Source organism: Caretta caretta, chromosome 19 (genome assembly GCF_965140235.1).
Source record: "Caretta caretta isolate rCarCar2 chromosome 19, rCarCar1.hap1, whole genome shotgun sequence".
In the NCBI taxonomy this organism is placed as follows: Eukaryota; Metazoa; Chordata; order Testudines; family Cheloniidae; genus Caretta; species Caretta caretta.
The window spans coordinates 8,673,237-8,692,004 of record NC_134224.1 but is presented as its reverse complement, the minus strand read 5'-3'; the positions used below and the strand labels follow the sequence as shown (position 1 = coordinate 8,692,004).

General features: G+C 43.9%; 1 long non-coding RNA gene across 1 annotated transcript in view; it reads right to left on the bottom strand.

The window, feature by feature from the left end:
- The window catches only part of LOC125624858 (uncharacterized), a 20,578-nt gene extending 1,810 nt beyond the window's left edge, over window positions 1–18,768 (bottom strand). Inside the window, exons 1-3 of the long non-coding RNA XR_007353408.2 lie at window positions 18,675–18,768; window positions 13,245–13,345; window positions 958–1,058 (exon numbers count right to left, since the gene is read on the bottom strand). This is a non-coding gene — a long non-coding RNA (uncharacterized LOC125624858). The remainder of the gene's footprint in view (window positions 1–957; window positions 1,059–13,244; window positions 13,346–18,674) is intronic.

The following is an 18,768-nucleotide window of genomic DNA, read 5'->3' as shown; positions in this document are numbered from 1 at the left end:
CCCTGAAGAGCTCACAGGCTAAATGGAGAAGACACAGAACAGAAGGATTATGATCTCTATTTTACAGATTGGGAACTGAGGCACAAAGGCCCAGAGCCTCACATGTATTTAGGCACCTAACTCCCATTTAAATCAATGGGAGCTAGACACCTAAATACCTTGGAGGATCTGGGCCAAAGAGGCTATGGCCCTGATTCAGGAAAGGATTCCTACTCAGAACAGCACCTACATCTTCAGAGGGATGGTAGCACATGCTTTCCTCACTCAGGGCTCAAGTGACTGATCCAAGAACACAGGAAAAGTCTGTGCAGAGCTGGGAACTTCACCTAGAGCTGAACCCAAGTCCAGCACCTTCACCCTTGATTTAGTTGGGGATTGGTCCTGCTTTGAGCAGGAAGTTGGACTAGATGACCTCCTGAGGTCCCTTCCAACCCTATGTTCTATGATTCTATGAACCCCAAAACCATCAGTGCATCAAATATATGCCTTTGATTCCTATTGGATAGGCAGAAATGAACTCATGAGCTGCTAACCACTGGAACAAGTGTTTTACTGTCTTAATCAACTAGTAAGTAGGACAAGATCAGGCCAGTCAGTTCTCCCCCTGGGTCTCCCCAAGCAGTGTTTTATGACCATTACTGTGACACTAAGCCAGGGTACGTCAGATGAGTGCAGTCTAAATCCCTAGACAGACACCCAAAGCAAATACAGAACCAAAATTGTCTTTCTGAATGTATTGGACCCCCGAGGCCTAGTGGATGGCTGGGTAGTAACACTCTTATTTTGCTGTTTTATCACATGAGGATAGACAGATTACCACTGGTATAGCGAAGATCTGCCTTTTTAGGCTATAAATCACCCAGACATCCCCAGAGGTGCTGAGGTATTGTCATGTCTGGGAGGCAAGGCAGACTGTGTCTCACACCCTGATGGATTTTATTAGCTAGGCAGACTTACAGAACACCGCTGCTTTGGTAAGGACTCTGACTACAGCTGCTGTTTCCAGGAGGATGAGCTCCTATCCACATCTGGATGCTGGTGATTTATAACTGGCAGCTCTGATAAAAGAAGAGAGACAATTATACTTGGCATTTCTAAGCCTGTAAGCTTAGACTGTAAGCTCTTTGGAACTGGGATTGTTTTATTAATTATTATTATTATATACGTACAGTGCCTAGCACAATGGGATCTGATCCCTGAAGGGGGCTTCTAGATGCTACTACAGTACAAATAGGAGCAATGTAGCAACTTCCATCAGAGGGTCTCAGAGTGCTGTTGGTTGTGAGGAGGGCAAGTAGCAGATGGTGGACCTTGCCATGTTTGACCTCCTGGCTCTGGCCCCACATCTGGCTCCTACATGGGGGTTTTGGTCATGGGGAGGATCTACGCAGCACGCAGATGCACTGGCCACACCCTCACTAGCAGGAAACATGACCATTCCCCTGTGCCCGTTTTCCCACAGATGTCGTATCCAAGGCACATAAGGATGAGGGGAGTCCTCTGTGATCTCTAACCCATCTATTCTGCCCACACTGTGAATGTCTAACGTATCCACCCCTGGTGCTGAGTCACCACTTGACTCCCTTCATACCTCATTAAATATCTGTTCATCTGCTCACAATGGGGGTGTTCAAAAGTGCCTATGGGAGTTAGGAGCCCAATGCCATTCAATGGGAGCTGTGCATCTATCTCCCTTTAGCCCCTTGTGAAGATCCCACTCAACAATCCCAGCTCTAGCCACTCCATGCTCATGTCAGGAAACAGTTCTCCCCACCACTGCGTACGAGTCAGCAGTGAGGCTGAGGATGACTCAGAATCAATGACGCAGTAGTGGGGCCCTCCCCAGTTCTCCAGCTATCAGTGCTATTGACCTTAGGATGCACGTGCAAGGACCTGCCATATACTGGACAGGGTAATAAGGGAAAGCAACTGATACTGCTGGCCATAGAACGAGAGGAATCTCGTTGTTTTGAAGGAGACAAGCAGATTAGTTGCTGCTAGTCCTGCTTACAGGCTGGAGAATGTGCAGTAGCCTTTACAGTTCTTGCTATTCCTGCCCGTGACATAACTATAGTCAAAGCTTCTCCCCATCTCTCTGCTGCTTCTTTCATCCCGTGATCACCATCTCTGACCTGCCTTCTGCTGCAGTTCAGCAGGTAAAATGAAAAGTATCAGATGGGTCTGTAACTGGGCACTGGGCCTTGGAGCATATGCGCGCATTGCAGTGTGCCTGGTATGACCCATGGGCCCTAGAAACTAGGAGCTGTAGGGCACAAGAATGGGCCCTACAGGAAACCAGGTACAAGACTTCCCGACTTTGAGGCAGGAGAAGCAGCCAGGAGAGACTCAGAGCTGTTCTACACTGAAAAGTTAGGTTAACCCAGCTACATTGCTCGGGGTGTGAAAAATCCACACCCCGACGAACATAGTTAAGCCGACCTAACCCGCACCATAGGCAGTGCTAGGTCAACGGAAAAATTCTCCCGTTCACCTCGCTGCCACCTCTCAGGATTAATTACAGCAATAGGGGAACCCTTCTGTAGTGAACCCTAGGGAACCAGTAGTAAACCTGTAGGGAACTCACTGTAGTTAGTGGCTATGCTGAATCATTGCAGCTGGGCCGCTGTAGCATTATAACGTAGCCCCAGGATCAGGGGTGTTTTCACAGGGTCTCTCCATAGTAGCCAGAAGGGCTACTGAAAGGGGAGGTAAGACTACATACTTTTCCAGGTGCAGAAAGCTTGGAAAGCCTTTGGGTGGTTAGGTACCCCTAGTTAGAGTTTATTTGATCTTGCTTTGGGGCCTTACTTGTTGACAAAGTGAGCCCTGAACACAAGGCATGTGAGTGGGACTTTGTTTTCCCTCCCCAGCCAGTGAATCTGTCCACAGCTTAAATAGATTCAGAAGTTCCCAGTCCAAGTTTCAACAGGAGGTATAGATCCTTCCCTTATTGGAGAAATAGAGTCGGAGAGTCATGCTTTGCTTCTAGTGCCGACCCCCTGCCTGTATGGATGCAAGCACCAAGCCCCATCTGTACAAAATCTCCAGTGAGAGCAGGGAGGCAGCCAGGGATTCAGCGTTGCCAGCGGAGGGAAGGGAAGTGGGGATGGCGGATTTAAAGTTAGGAAGAAGTAAAACAGTTGTTTTTTTTAAACCTAGAATGTGATAATTTGTCACAAAATGACTTTCCAGGGCTGTCTCTGCAAACAGCTCCAGAAACTCCCCACTTCCTCCATTAGTTACTCACAAGTCTCCAAGGTGATACTGTTCACCACAAACAAGGCAACTGTCACCATGGTCCTTTCCTGCCAGTTCTTCCAGTAAAGTCCACATCGGAGGTTAAATACGTTTAGCACAAGGCATTCAACAAACACCCCTCTCAGAGCCAACCAGCTCAGGACTAACGGTTTAGTTGTACGTTGGACTAAAGAATGATTAAATTAAGAGTGTGGATTTTATTTCCTGCCATCTGAGTCACCATGGAAGGGATGCTGTGGCAGTGAGTTATTCCTAGAGCATGAGAGAGGAAAGCATGGATCATCTTAATGCACGCATACCAGGGGGCTGATTTAAGGTTCCACAGACCCCCTTACTTCTGCCATTTCCTAACTTCTGAGTGCTTGACTTTGCCACGTTAAAATGAATAATATAGCTGTCGTGCATACATAGAAGGCAGTCGTGAGGCTGGTAGTAAGATACCTAGTGGCAGGTTCTGGCTATCGCTCTGGGAAAGGGAATCTAGAAAAGAAGTTTGGAGGAAGGTTTTAATACTTTGGGTTGTTTCCCTCCCCCCCCAGCAAGTTGTGACTTCGAATCTAACTGTGAATCACTACATTTCTAGACAATTTGTACCTCGTTTAAATGCTATAAACAGCAGGTAGGTGTTCAAGCAAATTAGTCTGTACAGCTATTTACAAACTTCATTGGCTCAGTATGGCTCAGATGATGATAAAACACTTTCTTCTTTCCTGTAATAAGTCTACATAAGTAGATATGCAGGAGGTTGTTATGGTTCAGATTTTAACCTTAAAAGATTATTTGGATTATGTAAATGAGCAACTAGAGGGTATGCACCTGCAATACTATTTAAATTCAAAGGACCTATTGCTTGCTTATTAATAATGAATATGCACATTCTGTGACCACGTGCATATTAGCATCAGGCAAAGAACAGAACCTACCTGAGCTGCAGCTCCCAGGTGCAAAGGCCAGATTAGATGCTTGTGTGCTCAGCTATACTGAGCTCATTTAAGACAGGATTGGTCCTGGGACCATAGAGAGTTAAGGCTCCTTGAACATCATGCACTTGGTTAAATATTATGAAAGCTGGGCCACCATCAGTTCATCAGCCCTAGAATTATGCAGTTAACCCTTTCATGGCTTCAGCTATAACCTCTGCCCCTCTCACCCCCCCGTCTCCATTACCCGGATGCTATTGTGATTGTGGGTGAAATTCACAAGCACACATGATTACTTACGACTTTGTGCTGGGAGTCCATAGGGATTGTGGGTGGATGTAATTCACCAGATGAGGTGCAGCAAGACCCTTTCCTGGACGCTACTAGTATCTATAGGTCGGAATACTGAGTAGGGTTTCCGGTCCTCTTGCTCCATGTAAATGCAGACCCATAGTCTTACCCTGAACCCTCCCTCCAGCCATACACTTGCCTATTTGGGACTGGCACAGAGAACCCTTCCATGACCCGCAGGGTGGGTGTTCTGAGGCAGATTTCCAGGGTAGACCCATTCTAGGATTTAAGTGGTGTAAAAGACTTTGGGACAGCCTCTTTCTGCTGGGGAGAACTGCAAACCTCATATGACTTATGACAACCTGCCATGTAAACATGCTGCCCTTGTCAGATGCATATACACTGGCTGGATGAGCAGCATAAAAACAGTTAGCCAGCAAGCAGGCCTGCCATAGTACACCCCAATGGCTGCATAGCGTTATTTTAAACTTGACTGACACTGGAGGCCATGTTTGCAATTGCACCTGCAAATTCATTTTCCACAATGGGCCAGATTCTCTCCAGCTGCATGGGGAGGGGAGATGTAACTGGCTTCCTGCTGGCTCCAGTTCACCGATTCTCAGGCTTCAGGTGTTCCAACTCTAATGTAAATTACACAACCCCAAGGCTGCTCTAACTTATGATAGTTGACTGTGGTCCCTGAGTAAACAGTCCATGCTTCTTATCTGTGTCTGTATGATGCCTATCACAATGGGGCCCATTCTTGGTTGATTCCTGGGCACCACTATAACATAATAATCAGGGACCATACATGAGCTGAGAATTCACAGCATTGAATCATCTCCTACCTCTACCTCCCCCAACATATGATCAAGCCCCCTAGGGAGGAACAATTCTTAGACGCCAGCTCTGATTGCTACCCCTACACCAAGGGGATTCTCAGCTGGGAAAGTAGAGCCACCCCTCAGGCAATGCAAAGGGGTTGGACCCAGGGGAGAGACTGGCTCAGCAGTTGTATTCATGGCCAACGGCAAACTGAGAATTTGTCCACGTGTGTCTGGTTTTCTTGCAGTTTAGGCAAAGAAGAGAGTCAGCCCTTATAAGACTGAATTCAGCCTCTGCCAGTTCTGTTTGGGGGCCTGGTGTCCCTAACCCACTCATCTGAAAGGCTAACAAACTGAACTGAAGACAGTCGTTTACAGTGCAAGGAAGGAACAAGCCCAGAACCACAAAGTTTCGCTAGGCCCAGGCCTTGGCCACCTTGAATTTCAACGGTGTGGAAAACGGAAGAATCTGAGCACCCGGGGAAAGTGGAGGAGCAGTGACACTGCTCACTGACACTATCAGAGGCTCGTATACCTGCACATCCACCAATGTGATATATGCCATCATGTGCCAGCAATGCCCCTCTGCCATGTACATTGGTCAAACTGGACAGTCTCTACGTAAAAGAATAAATGGACACAAATCAGATGTCAAGAATTATAACATTCATAAACCAGTCGGAGAACACTTCAATCTCTCTGGTCACGCAATCACAGACATGAAGGTCGCTATCTTAAAACAAAAAAACTTCAAATCCAGACTCCAGCGAGAAACTGCTGAATTGGAATTCATTTGCAAATTGGATACTATTAATTTAGGCTTAAATAGAAACTGGGAGTGGCTAAGTCATTATGCAAGGTAGCCTATTTCCTCTTGTTTTTTCCTACCCCCCCGCCCCAGATGTTCTGGTTTAACTTGGATTTAAACTTGGAGAGTGGTCAGTTTGGATGAGCTATTACCAGCAGGAGAGTGAGTTTGTGTGTGTATTGGGGTGGGGGGGATGTGAGAGAACCTGGATTTGTGCAGGAAATGGCCCAACTTTATTATCATGCACATTGTGTAAAGAGTTGTCACTTTGGATGGGCTATCACCAGCAGGAGAGTGAATTTGTGTGGGGGGGTGGAGGGTGAGAAAACCTGGATTTGTGCTGGAAATGGCCCACCTGCTGATCACTTTAGATAAGCTATTACCAGCAGGACAGTGGGGTGGGAGGAGGTATTTTTTCATATTCTCTGTGTATAAATAAAGTCTGCTGCAGTTTCCACGGCATGCATCCGATGAAGTGAGCTGTAGCTCACGAAAGCTCATGCTCAAATAAATTGGTTAGTCTCTAAGGTGCCACAAGTACTCCTTTTCTTTTTGCAAATACAGACTAACACGGCTGTTACTCTGAAAACTGCAGAGAAAAGTGATCAATGGGATAAGGAGGGCAGGGTGGAAGAGGGATCGAAGGGATGTGCTGGACTTAGACAGGGGAACGTCTGCTAAGTGGTGAGCAAAGGGAGTCTCGTCTATCTGCTTCTCACCCTAGCAACACAAATGCACAACCTGAAAATCCATCAGTGAAAGTTGTAAGGCACTTTGGATGCCCTCAGGTTGAAAGTTACTCCACACACCTATGCTCATTATTGACATTTGAGCATTTTTCTTCTGGTAGGGACCCAGCTTCCAGCAACAGCAATTGAAGCCGTCAACAAAATTAACTGCCGTTGATAGCTGGCACCTGTAACACACTCATCACAGGGCTAGAACAATGATTCCTAAAGGTGGGGGCTCCATTATTCATGTATGATAATCAGAGTGAAACCCAAGGCAATCAATATTTGCCTTACAAGGCATAACAACTTGGCATTCGACGGTGCGGGACAGGGTGTCGGCTGCAATGAACAGACATTTGTCACTGGTGGATGCTCTCCCATCTTTCAGAGCCTTTGACCTCTCCAATTTGCTGTCACTGCTAGAATGAAAGAATTGTTAGCTTGGTTACAAATTACCGTAACGTCCCACATTCCACTTAAGGAACGAGTATCCATCAATCACTCTCTCCTCTTTAGGCAGTTGCTGTCCAAGCTCCAACCACTCAGTGCTATCAAAATATCCAGTTGCAAACTAGCAAAAGCACAAATTAAATCAAAAGATGATGCTAAACTGAGTGGGTTTAGGAACTCGTGCAAGGACAGCGCTTTACAAAGAGATGGAGAGGTTAAGGGGCATGGGTAGAGAACAGCAAAAGGAGATTTCACATGGAAAAGTGTGAGCTAATTCAGCTTGAAAACTATGATCTGAGCTCTATTCAATTAGGCATGTTTTATACTAAGGTTCCAGTCACAAGGTGACTGACCCCTTTAAGGGGAGATGGACCCAGTCTGACCTGTGATTAATCAGCTGCCTCCTAGCTGAGGGGCTAAGAGTCAGGTGGTGGCCTGCAGAGCACTTGATCCTTATAAAGGCCAGCAAGAAGCTCAAGCTGAGCTGGATATGTGCAGGGGAAAGAACCTGGCTATAAGGCGAATCCAGGGCAGGAGGCCTGGGGAGTTAGGAACTGCAGGGAGTAGAAAGGGACTCCCAAGGCTTAGAGCAAAGACTCAGAAGGACAGAGAGGTGAGGGAAAAGCAGCTGGGACTGTAGCCCATGTTGGGCAGAGGAACTACTTTATTTTGGTATTTTGCCACACTTTCAGTGTAACCAGTAAATTGTACCCTGAGGCAAGAGCCTGAAACAGACTCTTATTAGTTCTCTTACAGTAAGACAGATGTGTGCTGGAATCCCTTAGCATAGCTTTAACACAGTCAAAGAGCATAGGTACATCATGCATGACGAGGCTGGGGAATTCCACAAAGCAGAGAGTACAATCATGCAATGCCCCAGGTCCTACACAAAGAAGTCCACATAACCCATTCCCACACCAGCCAGCCAGCCTTGGCTCACAAACTGCTAATCAGGGTGAACTGTTGTGGGTAGCTCATCTTAATTAATTAGCCTCTTACAGTTGGTATGGCTACTTCCACCTTTTCATGTTCTCTCTCTCCCTGTGTGGGTGGGTGTGTGTGTTCTTACTATACATTCCATTCTACGCATCTGATGAAGTGGGCTGCAGCCCACAAAAACTTATGCTCAAATAAATTGGTTAGTCTCTAAGGTGCCACAAGTACTCCTTTTCTTTTTGCGGATACAGACTAACATGGCTGCTACTCTGAAACCTGTTGTGGGTATGATAAAGCTGCCCCTGCTCAGTGGGTTACTTTGATCAGGCTGGCCCAGATCAAGGCACACGTTGCCTTTATTCATTTCCAATCCACTGCTTTTATAATACAAAACAGGGAAGACTCAAAGGGGCCCAGGATTACACTTATCATTGGTGTCCTCAGCAGGGTAACAGCACAGAAGTGAGAGTGAGTTGCTTCTAGGGCATGTGTTCTCTTCGGTATTATCCCTCTGCTTTCCCCCATTGTAGTTCACCAACAGCACATACGTGGGAATTCTCCTCCCTTGATCCTAGCTGAGCAGACATTTCTTGTGGGGACTTTTCACTGCCAGCCCTCCATTAGGCCTATCTCACAATAGCTGCATTCACAAGAGGAGGGCGTTATATTTATCAGAGCCGCACAGTGTAATGTCACAAGCCAGGCCTACAGTAAGCAATTACCAAGGCGCTGACGGACAAAGCAAAGGCAGAGGAAGGGCAGTGAGATGTGAGATTTAAATGTTAAAGAGAAATATTGAATATGGAAATCATCACACGGGAGACAACGTGAACAAAAGTTTGAAGACAAAGTGACACGTCTCAGGTTTGACCTGTATCTGTTCATACATCCATGTTATCCTTTGGGTATATTTTTAACACTTCCCCCCCAATCAATGTTTACAGTATTTATTCCACCCCCTAAAAATAAATCCGTAGCAGCAGCCATCCAGTCACAATGGAGCAGCCCTATATTAAATATAGTGCACACAGCTAAGTCAGTCATCACACTTCAGTAATCCAGTTAGTATGCCAAAGCAACAACCTAGGACTCAGATTACTGTACATAACCTAGGGCTTGTGAGCAAGCCATGAATAATCAAGTGAGCACACAACACCAAGGGTTCCTGAGCAACCCTATGGTAAACTAGTAAATTGGCGCAAGCCTCTTACAAACTAGCCAGGGAGTACGGTTCAGCGCTCACCAACAATCCTACAACAACAAGCTACTGAGGTCACAACAGAAAGGCCCAAAGTTTATCCCTTTTCCTCAGCTAAGAGGAGGGAAGGCTGCAGCTCTGACAGGTGGTCAGGTGTGCCGGAGGTCTAGCCAAGCACCGGCAGCAAAGAGTGACTTTATTGCTCATGTAAAAGAGCGAGCAACATTTCCTTTATACAAGGCAAAGAGCAAAACCGATACAACATTTGCTTTGTAGATCGCTCTTAACCACCAGGCCGCCTTCTCTTGAATGAATATGAAGCTCCAATTTTTGTTAATTTGGATTAGATCCAGATTCATTGGTCCACACACCAAGCTTTCCAGGGCTCTATGCTGCTTACACTATGAACAGCTTTGCTAAGTGATTGGCTCCTGAAGACCTGTCTTGCTAATGAAACCTCATTAGAAATGTTCAAGAGGCTTGTTCATCAGCTAATACTGGTGTTACTTTGGCTTGCGAGGGTCAGAGCACAAAACACTTTACCGTCTGTGTAGCAACTAAAATAGCCCTTGAAGCAAACGGAGTAATTATTCTCAAGTCTCCTTGGTTATGGCAAAAGGATCCTAGTTATCCACCGATTTCAAAGCACTTAACAAATATTGTCACCTCTACAAGATATTATCCCCATTTTATAGATGGGAAAACAGACAGAGGTGAAATGACTTTCCCAGGTTCACACAGTGCATCAGTGGAAGAGGCAAGAATAGGTCCCAAATCTTCCAGCTCCCAGTTCTGCACCTCAGGATAGTTTTTTGGGGGCTCTCTCCCTTCCTAAATAACATTTAGGAATGAAACTGAATAGCAGGCTATATCCACATTTTTCCAAGTTGAGTATGTCACCTAGCACTGAAAGCATGCTACTAAGCATTTAATGCTCTATAAGATATTGGCAAGTAAGCAGTGGCTGTGACCACTTCCATATTAGTCACACTTCTGACCTTGAGACAAGGTGTTTTGTGCATGCTGCATAAATTAGGTACATTACATTGCAAAGCTGTGAAGTTAAAGAACAAGTGCCAGCAATTCCATTTCAGCCTGATGGATATGGCAAGAAGTGTTAAGAGGGTCCAGAGTAACTGATTCTATAGTTAATTAAATCACAGAATGCCCGGGTCTAAACATTTTCTTAGCCCTTGAGAGGATGAATGAGCACGTCCTTCTCTCAGGGTGCAGCATGTCCGGTTTTACCCCTACAGGATTCCTTGGATTCCACAGTAACCAAGTTTCTGAGCATGACTGCTCTGTTACCCTTGTCCTAAAGCTACACCAATTATTTCTAGCCTCTCTCGCTTTCCCTGTTCCCCGAGAATATCTCTTGAGCATATCTATTTTTATAGATATAAAGAAAATTGTCCATGGTTTTCAATTCTTCAGCTCCTTTCCAAACAGCAAATGTGGACGCCTCTCAGTTATACATAGTGGGGACGGGTGTTCAGGGGTTCACCCACTCCCTGTGGACCCCTGAACACCTGTCTCCACTATGTATTACTGAGAGGCATCCACTTTTGCTGTTTGGAAAGGAGCTGAAGAATTGAAAACCATGGACAATTTTTTTTCAGAAGCAGGGAGAACAGAGTCCCCTTTATTCTTTAGCATAAATAATGGAAGGATTCATTCACATGCTCGTAAGACAAAAATAAATAAATAAAAACCAGCCCAATTTTGTTTTGCCAATCATGCACTTAATGTAATTTTCTTCTCTCGTCTCCTTGTGCTGGTGCATGGTGGTTCACAAAGACTTTAATAAGCTGGAAAGGTGCCAAACCCATTTCTGTCTCATTAAAAAAAATTATCCCAGTGACAAAGGTGATTTTTTTCACATCAGCAGTCAATTCACTCACTAAATTACAACCCAACTGACAGATTGTCTTTAATGGGAGTTGACTCCTCTTTCTGATGTATGTGTGTCTCTGTGGAGATTATTCATGAAAAGTATCTGAAGTTTTAAAAATGGTTACTATAACCTCAGAGCCACGTGTAGCCTTTTGAAGCATAAAACCAATTATTTAAAAGCAATTTTGATAGCCAAAAGATTATTAGTAACAGGCAAAGGCCATAACAAAATAGCCTTCTTTCACTTTCAAAGTAAAACTCGATCTGGACTGTGCTCTAGGTTATGCTAGGGAATTGGTAACATGGCTTTAGCAAAACTGGGTGGAATTTGGTAAAATGTCACTGGGTGCGCAGAGGTTGTGCTTTTATACCGATGGGGGAGAGGGGGGGAAATGCACAACTGTAAAATCAGGAGCGCAAAACAATGGAGGTAAATGGAAGTCCCTGTCCAAAGTAGCAAATCAGTGATACCTGTGTTTCAGTAATTCTGCTGCACAGGGTGAAACTAATCTCTGTGGGGTCAGATCCTGAGCTGGTGCAAACTGTCACAGCTCCAATTACTTCAACTGAGTTCTGACAATTGACAAGTTGAGAATCTGATCGTAGGCCTTTAACATAAAGCTTTACAGAAGGATTGACTGTTACAGGATTCCTTCCTCCACAGCATTAAGGCATTGGGGTTTTTAAATCAAATATAAATATTTGTAGCCAGAGTAGTAGCCGTGTTAGTCTGTATTCTCAAAAAGAAAAGGAGGACTTGTGGCACCTTAGAGACTAACCAATTTATTTGAGCATAAGCTTTCGTGAGCTACAGCTCACTTCATCGGATGCATTCCGTGGAAAATACAGTGGGGAGATTTATATACACACAGAACATGAAAAAATGGGTGTTATCATACACACTGTAAGGAGAGTGATTGCTTAAGATGAGCTATTACCAGCAGGAGTGTAATGACACATCCACTCCCAGGCTCTATTCAAGCCTAAGTTAAGCCAGTTTGCAAATTAATTCCAATTCAGCAGTCTCTCCTTGGAGTCTGTTTTTGAAGTCTTTTTGTTGTAATAGAGACTGAGAGTGGATGTGTCATTACACAAAGTAAAACTATTTCCCCATGTTTATTTACCCCCCTCCCCCCACCACTCCTCAGATGTTCCTGTTAACTGCTGAAAATGGCCCACCTTGATTATCACTACAAAAGGTTTTCTCCCCCCCGCTCTCCTGCTGGTAATAGCTCATCTTAAGTGATCACTCTCCTTACAGTGTGTATGATAACACCCCTTTTTTCATGTTCTGTGTGTATATAAATCTCCTCACTGTATTTTCCACGGAATGCATCCGATGAAGTGAGCTGTAGCTCACGAAAGCTTATGCTCAAATAAATTGGTTAGTCTCTAAGATGCCACTAGTACTCCTTTTCTTTACACAAATATTTGTTAACTAGAGAAAATCCCCTTCTCAATTTCTAGTTGAGCTCTTCGGCACTCCTTTTTATTACCTTAGTATAGCAGCAAGATCTTGTTCCAAAGTGATCCTTTTTTTCCCCCCGCCCCCCATTACTCCTTCAAGGCTCCAGCTAATGATCTTGTGCTAATTTCTCTCTTCTTAGCCCGTGAAGAAGCAGTGTGCCCTGTCCAACTCTTGCATATGGACAGCTGCAGCTGAGTCAAGTTGACGGAACACATCACGCACACTAAGGTAAGAATGATTTAGCCAGTAATTAATACTCAATGCACCCTCTATCTGAGGAACTCCACTGCATTTGTGTAGACAGATGGAGTCAGTGGTCCCACATATACAGTATCACAAGCATTACGTGATGGAAGGGATATCTCAAGATGTCCTAAGGCGGGGAGGGGGGGAACAGTAATAGTTTTTAATTCACACTATTGTGCAGTCTCTTCCTAAACCATACAGTAACTTACAAGTTAACTCACATCAGTTTATAAATAACTGCTCACTGCAAGTTCAATTCATATGATGCAGTCTCCTGAAGAAGGTTCCATTCTGGATGAGAAACTCCTGAATCTTGAGGTATCTGCAAAAATAAGAGCTCCAAAGATAATCACTTGCTGACTAGAAACACATCAACTTCCAACAAATATTCATTAGAGGCACTGATATCAGACTACCCCTTTGCTCATCCTCATTTCAGTTAGCTTGGCACTTATAGGGAGATGGTTTCGCACTGTCTCCACCAAGCACTGACTCGGAATCCTGAGCGTGGACCAGAGATTTTTGCCTGCAGCACTGACTTTTTGATTAACAGAGACCTAACCAACATGACCGAAAACTGAAAGCAAACTGATGCTGTACAAATCTGTATGGCCCAGAATCTTCACTATCCTGATGCAAAGGTAAGATAGGAAGATAGCAAGAACCCAATGTGGCTGCACCAGGAGTTCTTTAATGACATGGAAATCAAAAAGGAATCATACAAAAAGTGGAAATGTGGACAAATAGCTGAAGATGAGTACAAAAGAGTAGTGAAAGCATGTAGAGACAAAGTTAGAAAGGCTAAGGCACAAAATGAGATGTACCAAGCCAGGACATAAAAGGCAAAAGGAAGACATTCTATAAATACATTAGAAGCAAAAGACAAAGGAAAGCACTGGTCCACTACTTAGCAGAGAAGGAGGGCTAGTAACAGACAACAAAAAGAAGGCAGGCACGTTTAATGTTTGTTTCTGTCTTCACTAAAAAGGCTAACTGTGACCAGATGCTTAACACAAATAATATTAACAACCGGGGGAAAGAACACAAGGCAAAATAGGGAAAGAACAGGTTCAAGAATATTTAGATAAGTTATATTTAAGCTGGCAGGGCCTGACAAAATTCCCCTAGGGTACTTAAGGAACCAGCTGAAGCAACCTCAGAACCATTAGCAATTATCTCCAAGAACTCAGAGATCTCAGGTGAGGTCTCAAAGGACTGGAGAAGGGCAATATAATGCCTATCTTTAAAAAAGGGAACAAATGGGACCTAGGGAATTATTGACCGTCAGCCTAACTTTGATACCTGGAAAGGTATGGGAACAAATGATCAATTAAGGTTATAAGTAAGGCTAAGATTTTGTCACAAATATTTTTAGTAAAAGTCACCAACAGGTCACAGAGCAATAAAGAAAAATTCAAGGGAGCCCATGACCCATCAGTGACTTTTACTAAAAATATCCATGACAAAATGGGGAGCTCATCTGTGGGGTCCCCCCACTGCCTGCAGTGGGTAGGCAGCTGCAGAGGCCTGCTTGAAGCTCTGGGGGGCCCCGGCCACTTGTTGCCGGCCAGGAGCTCCAGGGAGGCCCTGCTGCCCACGGCAGCTGGGAGCTATAGGGTATCCCCTCCAGGCTGCAGGTGTACCCCGCAGCTCCTGGCCGCTGCCCAGGGTGGTGTGGGGGGACCCTGCAGCTCCCGGCTGCCATGGCGGTTGCTAGAAGTCATGGATTCCGTGACTTCCACAACCTCCGTGGAAAAAAAATCAGAGTCCTAGTAATAAGCAATAGCCAACATGGATTTCTCAAAAACAAAATTATGCCAAACCTATCTAATTTCTGACAGCCTTACTGGCCTAATTAATGGGAGGAAGCAGTAGACATGACAACTTGATTTTAATACGACTTTTGACATAGTCCCACAACCTAGGGAAATGTGTTTTTGATTAAATTACTATAAGGTGGGTGCACAACTGGTTGGAAAACTATACTCAAAGAGTAGTGTTTGTTCGCTGTCAAACTGGGATGATGTATCCAGTGTGGTGCTGCAGGGACTATCCTGGGTCTGGTATTATTGGACATTTTCATTAATGACTTGGATAATGGAGTGGAGAGTATGCTCAAAATCTGCAGAAGACACTAAGCTGGAAGATGTTACATGCACTTTGGAGGACAAGATTGGCTGTTACATGCACTTGGGAGGACACTCAAAATAACCCTGACGAATTGAAAATTGGTCTGAAATCAACAGGATGAAATGCAAGACAGACAAGTGCAAAGCACTACAGTTAGGAAGGAAAAAATCAAACCCACAAATACAAAATGGGGAATAACTGGGTAGGTGGCAGTACAGCTGAAAAGGATCTAGGGGTTAGAGTGCATCACAAACTGAGATTCAATGTGATGCAGTTGCAAAAAAGGCTAACATTCTGGGGTGTATTAACAGGAGTGTTGCATATAAGACACAGAGGGTAACTGTTCAATTCTACTTGCCACTGGTGAGGCCTCAGCTGGAGTACCGTGTCCAATTCTCAGCACCACACTAAGAAACATGTGGACAAGCTGGAGAGAGTCCAGAGGAGAGCAACAAAAATAAGAAAAGGTTTAGAAAACCTGACCTATCAGGAAAGGTTAAAACTGGGCATGTTTACTCTTGAGAACAGAAGACCAAGAAAGAACCAGACGAGAGTCTTTAAATATGTTAAGGGCTCTTATAAAGAGGATGATGATCACTGTTCTCCACGTCCACTGAAGGTAGGACAAATAGTAAGATTAATCTGCAACAAGGGAGGTTTAGATTAGATATTAGGAAAAAATGTCTAACTAGAAAGGATAATTAAGTGCTGGAATAGGTTTTTAACAGGGGTTGTGGAATTCCCCTCATTGGGTGGACAAACAGCTGTCAGGACAGGGCTAGGTTTACTTGGTCCTGCTTTAGTACAGGGAGGTGGACTAAATGACCTCTCAAGGTCTGTTCCAGCCCTGCATTGCTATTATTCTATGATCTTTTGGCTTGAGTGATCATGCCCAGTAATACCAGTTTCATCTCAGCCAGATCAGTCAACCAGATGATTCCATCTGCACCCAGGAATCAGTTATGTTACATTATAAAGTACAAAATTCCCAGCCGGAGAAAATTTGTTATTTGGCTACAGCCCTGATTTATATAGCACGTCAGCAAACTTTGCATCTAGCACATTGCACAGTTGGTGGTTCTAAATTAAATATTATGGAGAAAAAGAAAATAGCTTCCCTGCAGTTGTACTACTAGCCATGTGACAAACCTCAGGACTTCTCCCTTAAACAGTGCTTTCCACATTCAAATTGATTTATAATTTTCATTCACACCCTGATGAAGTACTGGCAATCTCATTTTTAGTTGAGAAATGGAGGTACAAAGGCTACTGCCTGCTCCCAGAGAGAGACCATGTCAGAGCTTCCATTAGCACTATGAACATTGGAATTGCCATAGTGGATCAAATCTCTGGTCCATCTAGTTTAGTATCTGGTCTCCAACAGTGGCCAGCATCAGATGCTACAGAGGAAAGTATAAGAAACCTTTTAAGTCACCAGAAGTTTGTCTTAAACCCTGAAGCAAGAGGCCATGGGCTTGTCTACGCTTACCGAGGGATCAACGTATGGTGATCGATGCATCAGCATTTGATTTAGTGGGTCTAGTGAAGACCCGCTAAATTGACCACTGAGCGCTCTCCCGTCGACTCCCGTACTCCACCTGAACGAGCGGTGCAAGGGAGTTGACAGGAGAGCGTCTCCAGATGACACAGCATAGTGTGCACCCCTTGGTAAGTAGATCTAAGTACGTTGACTTCAGCTATGTTATTTACATAGCTGAAGTTGTGTAACTTAGATCAATCTCTCCCTGTAGTGTAGACAAGGCCCTAGAGTTCCTGGCACTGGTCTTGCACATGATGAAACAAGGTATAGGTGTGAGACTCAGACACGGTATTAATCATTAGAAAGGGTGGAGTAATTTAAATAAGTTATTTATTCTGATGGTTTAAATAATCATTTTAATGTTGTTTAGCATTCATACTTTTTATTTCCCTAAAGGTTCAGTCTCATTGATTAGTATAACCATTAAAATATTGATTTGCAGCTAAATGTAGCCTTTATGCTAAATTTGGTACATCTTTGCCAACCTATAGGATGTACTATATCTGTACACATTTATTCAGATTAATGTCTACTTTTTTTTTTGTTAAGAAATGCATCATTCACCATCTTCTATCAATTAGGATGACCACACTCAGTAGATTATAAGCTTTGTAATGATACCTTACAAGAGACCAGATGCATGAAGCATATTCCAGTTACATTCTATTCACACATTAGCTATTTTCATAAAACCATATGGAGTGCAATGTCACAGTGTCTATACTACAGGGAGTATACCATCAGAGCTGTATTGGGCTATGTCTACACGACCGTGGTAAGTCGACCTATGCTATGCAACTCCAGCTACGTTATTTACGTAGCTGGAGTTGATGTGGCTGAGGTCGAGTTACCACGAGGTCTACACGGGGACTTACCTTACTCTTCTCATTGGAGGTAGAGTACAGGGGTCGACTGGAGAGTGATCTGCTGTTGATTTGGCAGGTCTTCACTAGACCTACTAAATCGACTGCTGGTTGATTGATCTCAGAGCATCGATCCCAGTTGTAGTGTAGACCTGCCCTTTGAACAGTTCCCTAGCATAGCTGCAGCTTACACTGACAGAAGAAGTTTTTCTGTTGGTGTAGGAATACCACCTCCCAGAACAATATTAGTGACATCAGTGGAAGCCCTCTTCTGTCAGCATAGCTGCGTGTATGCTGGGGGTTACGTCAGCATTACTACACTGGTTAGGAGTGTGATTTCTTCAAACCTCTGACCAACATAGCTATACCCATACAACTTTTAAGTGTAGACCGAGCCTTAAATTTGACCTCCCTTCTCTCTGTAGTGAAACTGAAGCAAAGTGATTGTTAGGGAAGTATATTACAATTTCAATATTTTTATTTATTCCGGGAGTATCTACGTCTTTGGTTAACAGAGGCATCAACAGAGCACTGACTGCACTCATGTTAAAAGATTCAGGTTCATTTAATTCATTTTTTTAGATTTCTCATCTTAGTTTCAGTATTTTTTACTATAATTTATTTAAATAATTTGAATTAAGCTTTAACCTTAACATAGGCTGTCAATTTCGAGTTAAATTTTAGGTAGGTAGGTTTATTTTTAAAAGGAATCATAGAATATCAAGGTTGGAAGGGACCTCAGGAGGTCATCTAGTCCAACCCCCTGCTCAAAGCAGGGCCAATCCCCAATTTTTGCCCCAGATCCCTAAATGGCCCCCTCAAAGATTGAACTCACAACCCTGGGTTTAGCAGGCCAATGCTCAAACCACTGAGCTATAAATCAAAACCTCTGATTTAAATAAAAATCCCATTTTTATATGTATTTTTCAAATAATCTATTTTTACCCACCCTGTCATTAGCCCTTAATTAAATTCTCGTTCCCACAATGAGCACAGATCAAGAATATTCATGGGATCAGTTATACTATTCAGTTCTTTGCACCACCTGGTGAATTTCATTTGCAAGTGCAATCTGAATTACCATAGATCTTAGCTAGAGGGACTGGCTACACACTCACCTCATTCTTAAAAGCTATCAACAGGAGACATCATCTGTTAAGGCCCATTCAGTCAAACTGGACAGTCTCTACGTAAAAGAATAAATGGACACAA